The sequence below is a fragment of the Macaca mulatta genome, chromosome 12 (assembly GCF_049350105.2).
Source record: "Macaca mulatta isolate MMU2019108-1 chromosome 12, T2T-MMU8v2.0, whole genome shotgun sequence".
Taxonomy (NCBI): Eukaryota; Metazoa; Chordata; class Mammalia; order Primates; family Cercopithecidae; genus Macaca; species Macaca mulatta.
The window spans coordinates 75,655,550-75,662,532 of record NC_133417.1 but is presented as its reverse complement, the minus strand read 5'-3'; positions in this window follow the sequence as shown (position 1 = coordinate 75,662,532).

The window sequence follows — 6,983 nt, the reverse complement described above, 5'->3', positions numbered from 1 at the left end:
GATGAGTTATATGATACAATATGATAGGTAATTCTATCTCAATAAAGCTGTTTAAAAATAACATCAAAAGGACCCCAAGGTTTTAGCCTGTGCGGCAGGAGGAATAGCTCAGTTGCTAACAAAAGCAGGAGAACAAGGAAAAGAGACAGTTGGGAGTTAAGCAGAAGGACTGATTCAGGGTGGGCTGTTGAATCTAAGATTTTGGCTGGCTGCTCATGAAGAAATGCCTGCAGAAAGCTGTTAATGCCGGGAGTGGCAGTGAGTGTGATGAATAGGGCTAAGGAGAAGACTCATGAACTTTTGGTAAGTAGGGAGGGCTGAAAAAGTGAGCTCCTAAGAGTGGAGATCAAACAGGTATAGAAAGGCTACAACAGGATTTGGAGATAATGCACAAATATAAGATGAGCAGATGAAGAGAAGCCATCAAAGTAACCCAAGAAAAAAGGATGAGAGAGGCAGGAGAAAACACAGAGAGTAGGGGTGGGGGGATGAGCAAGACCAATGTGTCTGTCCAGGCTGGGGAAGGCAATGGAGAGGGCTGCGTGGTGAGCAACAGGAAGAGTCTATTCACTGGAGAGGAAACCTTGAGGGTCCATTCAAAGAGCCTAGGCGAGGACAGAAGGGGAAAAGAGTCGAATTTAAGAAGCAGTTAGAACAGATAGCAGGGCAAGAAAAAGTTGTGTTTGTGTTTTAGGACCTGGTGAAAACGGGGAAGTGGTAGGTAGAGAGTCTACAAAATGGCGGTTTGCAATGGCGTGTGGCTGTTTCCATTAATGAGGAGAGGAACTTCTTTTTCCCAGCTTGGGGTGAAGCAAGTATAGTCCCAGGACATAACTTCTGACCTTGGGGGGAGTGAAACAAACTCAAGGAGAAGCTGCTGCTTTATTGATTTGAAAGGGTAAGGGCACAGTCGTTGCTGGGAGTGAAAGGGGTGGTCACACATTCAAAAGGTAGTAGGAAACTGGTGGCAGGTCAGCTGAGTACATTTGCTTGTGCTGTGTTTTGCTTGATCACATTGAAGCCTCACACGTTTAAATCCCGCCTTCTCTTCCACTCTGCTGCCGTTTGGATTCCCTCAGATAAGAAGGTAAGGAGAAGGGGCCGGGTGCAGTGGCTCACGCCTGTAATCCCAGCACTTTGCGAGGTGGAAGTGGGCGGATCACCTGAGGTCAGGAGTTCGAGACCAGCCTGGCCAACATGGTGAAATCCTGTCTCTACTAAAAATACAAAAAAGTTAGCCAGGCATGGTGGGGGTGCCTATAATCCCAGCTACTTGGGAGGCTCAGGCAGGAGAACCGTTTGAATCCAGGAGGTGGTGGTTGCGGTGAGCCGAGATCATGCCACTGCACTTCAGCCTGGGCGACAGAATGAGACTACATCTCAAAAAAAAAAAAAAAAAAAAAAGAAAAAAAGTAAGTAGAGGGGGTGCCATAAGCTGGAGCAAGGGGAGAAGTCCTGGCTGCCACTTGCCTCCCATGGCAGGGAGGTCCTCCGGTAAACCTGCTTTTCTTAGACATGCACAGTTGCTTTCAACAGTACTGCCATGGACATGGATGATCTTTACAGACAAGGCCTCCTTACAAAAGACATATGTTAGGAAAATGTACTGCCAAAATTCCTTTATTAAGTATATATTTTCCTATTTAGTCATTAATACTCATGTTTCAAAATGACCCTGTAGCAAGTACCACTTGATATGAGAAGGAATCAAGGCATGGATAAATCCGTGAACTTAAGGTCATCGCAGGAGCCTACAGAAGCTCACAGTACTGTGGCTTTGTACTCTGTGGCTCTGTCATCCATCTTTCTTCCTAGGCACAAGAAACCAAATCTTTACTGAGTGCGGTGGAAGGATGCCCAGGTGAGCACAGGCACAGTGCCAGGTGCTGCAGAGGACCCGAGACAAAGAGTCACTGTGCCCTCAGTGAGTTTAGAATCCAGCACTGAGGAAAAGAGAGGTCATGGGAAGCACAGGTGTATCTCACAATCATGGGAAGAATACTGTCGGCTGCAAGGGCCTGGCAACTATGTATGACTCATGAAGAAACGGGCCCAGTGAAGTAAGGTGGCTCCTTGAGATCACAGAGTGAAAGAACTGAGTCTCACATACATTATTTGAGACAGGTTCTCTCTCTGTCACCCAGCTTGGGGTGCAGTGGTACAATCTCGGCTCACTGCAACCTCCATCTTTTGGGCTCAAGCAATCCTCCTACCTCAGCCTCCCTAGTAGCTAGGACCACAGGCATGTGCCAGCACATCCGGCTAATTTGTTTTTTATTTCCTTGTGGAGACAGGGTCTCCCTATGTTGCTCAGGCTGGTCTCAAACTCCTGGGCTCAAGTGATTCTCCCGCCTTGGCTTCCCAAAATGTTGAGATTACGGATGTGAGCCACCACACCCAGCCTCATCATTTTTCCAGTGAACATTTTTCTAGGGAACGTGAGGATTGAAAGAAAAGATTCTCCATGTACTGTTACCCATCTGTGGTGGCATTTATTTCCTGAAAAGAAATGAGTGTGATAAATCTTTCTTTTAGGCTAAGCAATAATGTTTCACATATAAAATTACTGAAATTTGATCTGGATTATAGCAATAAAATAAAACATGCATTAATATATACGAGAGCCAGGCGTGGTGGCTCAAGCCTGTAATCCCAGCACTTTGGGAGGCTGAGACGGGCGGATCACGAGGTCAGGAGATCGAGACCATCCGGCTAACACGGTGAAACCCCGTCTCTACTAAAAAATACAAAAAAAAATTAGCCGGGCGAGGTGGCAGGCGCCTGTAGTCCGAGCTACTCCAGAGGCTGAGGCAGGAGAATGGCATGAACCCGGGAGGCGGAGCTTGCAGTGAGCTCAGATCCAGCCACTGCACTCCAGTCTGGGCTACAGAGCGAGACTCCGTCTCCCTCTCTCTCTCTCTCTCTCTCTCTCTCTATATATATGAATTACTTTGTATACAAACCCAACAAAGATTTAATGAAAAACGTTGTCATATATAAAGGAATGCAAATAAAGTCTGAACCCCCCATTTCTACCCCTCTAAGTCTAGCATCCCTAGATGGAGGCAGGGGTTGGCTAACTTAGGCTGGAGAGAGGCATGCTGGTGAGGTCATGGGTTTGCTCTGGTTTGTTGGTAATGGTCTTTTGGGGACCACAGCCTGCACACTGTCTCCCACCCAGTATGCTTGTTTGACCATGTGGCTGGACGGTCATGCTGCTGCTGCCAATCACAACATGGGGTCTCACGGAATCCTCTCAATAAGTCTATTTTATAGATGGGTGATTTGCCCAAGATCCCACATCTTGTTCTTGGTATTGAATGCAGGTAATGTCACTCCAGAGAGCAACCTTTTAACCATCAGAATAGAGTACCTCCTTGGTTGAGTGCAAATCTCTTTCTATTATTGGAAAAACAAACACGTATGTGGGTCTGTGGTGGAATTATTAAATACGAAGTCTGTCTGGGATATTTACTGGCCACGTTACAGGTTGTTTATTATTTGCCTCATGGTGAAAATGTCGGTCCCACATGAGATGTTTGTCATCTGGTTTTATCCAAGAGAAATATGGGTCTTGACCTCAAGGATTATAGTTCAGATCCATGACGACTTTTTCTTTCACTTCTAGAGTACTCTTTTCTTCTCCCACCCCCTGCCCCAAGTCACCAGGGAGCACACAGAATTGCCTATTTACCTTGGAAAATTTAAGGCACCAATTTTAAGGATATAGATAAATATCAGTCCAATATCTTTAGAGGTACAACTGGGAACAGACTAACACTAATATCAGGTGTCCATCCCCATTTCCATTTAAAAGATCATCTCTATTTCCTTTAGGTCTGACAAGTGTCTCACCCGTGGACCTTTTGGTCTTCAGGAAGCAATACCCTTTTTATTTGGGTTTCAGTGTCATGGTGTAGTTTCAAGTTGGATTTGTCCTCCTTCCTCTGCACCTTCCCCTGCAGAATCACAGAGATATAGATCCTCCCTTCAGGACACCAGCACCAATCCCCCTTTGCCTTTGTTCTCTTCTCTTTTTCTAGGCTTTATTCATGGCTGCTCCCTGATGCCTTTCTCATTTGTTATTTTTTAAAGGTTCTCCTAGGTGACTGTTACAAGAGGCTCTAAACTTGCATCAGAATCCCTGCTTGTCTCTTATTTACTATGTCACTGGGGCTCATTCACAGTGAACAGAACCCATTCTACCTGGTTTAAGCAGAAACGGACTTATTGTAAGATATTTAATGTCTAGGCGGGGCTCAGTAGCTCATGCTTGTAATTCCAGCACTTTGGGAGACCAAGGTGGGCGGATCACCTGAAGTCAGGAGTTTGAGACCAGCCTGGCCAACATAGTGAAACCCCCTCTCTACTGAAAATACAAAAACTAGCTGAGCGTGGTGGTGCACACCTATAGTCCCAGCTATTTGGGAAGCTGAAGCAGGAGAACCACTTTAACCTGGGAGGCAGAGATTGCAGTGAGCCAAGATTGCGCCACTGCACTCCAGCCTGCGTGACAGTGAGACTCTGTCTCAAAAAAAAAAAAAAAAAAAAAGGCCGGGCACGGTGGCTTACACCTGTAATCTCAGCACTTTAGGAGGCTGAGGTGGGCGGAGGTCAGGAGATCGAGACCATCCTGGCTAACACGGTGAAACCCCGTCTCTACTAAAAAATACAAAAAAGTAGCTGGGCATGGTGGCGGGTGCCTGTAGTCCCAGCTACTCGGGAGGCTGAGGCAGGAGAATGGCGTGAACCTGGGAGGCAGAGCTTGTAGTGAGCCGAGATCACACCACTGCACTCCAGCCTGGGCCACAGAGTGAGATTCCTTCTCAAAAACAAAAACAAAACCAAACAAACAAAAAGATATTTAATGTTTTACAGAATGACTGGAGGGCAGAAGAAACAGAATTGCTACTGAGCTTTCAGGCATGATTCCCAATGCCACATCACAGACTTAGGTTGACAAGGGAGCTTCTGCTCCTGCCAGGATCAGGAGATTGTGAAATCAGAAAGCTGCCTGTCTCCTGGGAAGCCATCATGACAGCTGCCCATCTTCAGACTCATGCCACCTCTACTGTTATCACACTGAACTTGGGTCTGCCCACCTAGCGCAGCAAAGCCAAACCTTGACACTGGGATTGCAGCAAGAGAAGTGAGGCATTTATTACAGGATGACAAGCAAGAAGGACTGGGCAGCTAAAGCTTATGACCTGAACTCTCAGATAGTTTGCAGTTAAGGGTTTTTAAAGGCAGGGAGGCAGATGTTATAGGCTGATATGGTTTGGCTCTGTGTCCCCACCCAAATCTCATGTTGAACTGTAATTACTAATGTTGTGGGAGGAACCTGCTGGGAGGTGATTGGATCATGGGGGTGGACTTCCCCCTGCTATTCTCATGATAGTGAGTTCTCAAGAGATCTGGTTGTTTAAATGTGTGTAGCACTTCCCCCTTTGCTCTCTCTCACCTGCTTTACCATGGTAAGGAATGCTTGCTTCCCCTTTGCCTTCTGCCATGATTGTAAGTTTCTTGAGACCTTCCTGCCATACTTCCTGTCTTGCCTGCAGAACTGTGAATCAATTAAACCTCTTTTCTTCATAAATTACCCAGTCTCAGGTGTCTCGCTCTGTTGCCCAGGCTGGAGTGCAGTGGCACAATCTTGGCTCACTGCAACCTCCACCTCCCTGTTTCAAGCAATTCAACTGCCTCAGCCTCCTGAGTAGCTGGGATTACATGCACGCGCCACCATGCTTCGCTAATTTTTGTAGTTTTAGTAGAGACAGGTTTTCACGGTGTTGATCAGGCTGGTCTCGAACTCCTGACCTCGTGATCTACCCACCTCAGCCTCCCAAAGTGCTGGGATTACAGGTGTGAGCCACCACGCCCAGCCCCTTCAGGTAGTTCTTTATAGCAGTGTGAGAATAGGCTAACACACAGGTAAAGTTATAAATCAGTTCTCACACTGCTATAAAGAACTACCTGAGACTGGGTAATTTATGAAGAAAATAGGTTTGATTCACAGTTCTGCCAAGACCTGAGTTTGAACTTGAACCAATTTGAAAACACCAATCAGAAATCTTGGGAAGACAAATTGGTTTGGAAAGTGGGAAGAGGGGAGGTGTTTCCTGGGCATGTATTTATTTTGAAGATCTAGTGGGACGTTCCTGAGGAGATATCAAGGAGATAGTAATTCAGAGCTGGAACTCTAGATAAAGATGAAGCTGGAGACAGATTTGGGAGTCATGTGAGAGAGAGGTAGTCAAGGGAGTGCACATTGTAGGAACTCAATAAATGCTGGTTGAATGACATAATCCCTGAACAGCTGGGACCAGACTGGCTAAACCATAATTAATATTTGTAGTGAGCAGAAAGAGCACATTGGCTTTTGGCCATAAAGGAGAAGTGAGGGTCCAGGAATGGAGACGAGGAATTAACCTGAAGTAACTGCATAATTAGCAAATATAGCAGATATTTGGATTGGTTCATTTCCGCTATTCCAATCTCTTTCTAAGACAGAAAACAAAAACTATATTTTCCAGATTCCCTTGCAGCTAGGGTTCCCCGTATATAATATTTAGATCATACCCATCAGATGCAGCATACCAAATTTGGAAAGCAGAAGTAAACAGTTGTAAGGCAAGAACTGTGCTTTGGTTGTTCCTACTAGTAAGCACAGTGGTGGTACTTTTGTTTTTTCTATGACAGATGTAACAGGTCCTAAGTCCCAGCCCTATATTCATAGTTGTCAAAAGATAAGATACATATCATGGTAGTGAGATGGAGCAGGAACCCCCAAGCATGGAAATAAAGGAAAACCTTGAGTTCCTTTAAGGGTAATTCCAGGCACCTGGTGAGAACTCAGAAGTAAATGAGCAATTGGATAAGCGAGAATGTAATTGTTGCTTAAAATAATAGCCAAGGAAGTTAGAGTCATAAGAACGTTTGGTTCCCTGTAGAAACTAAAAATAACCTTTTTTTTTTTTTTTTTT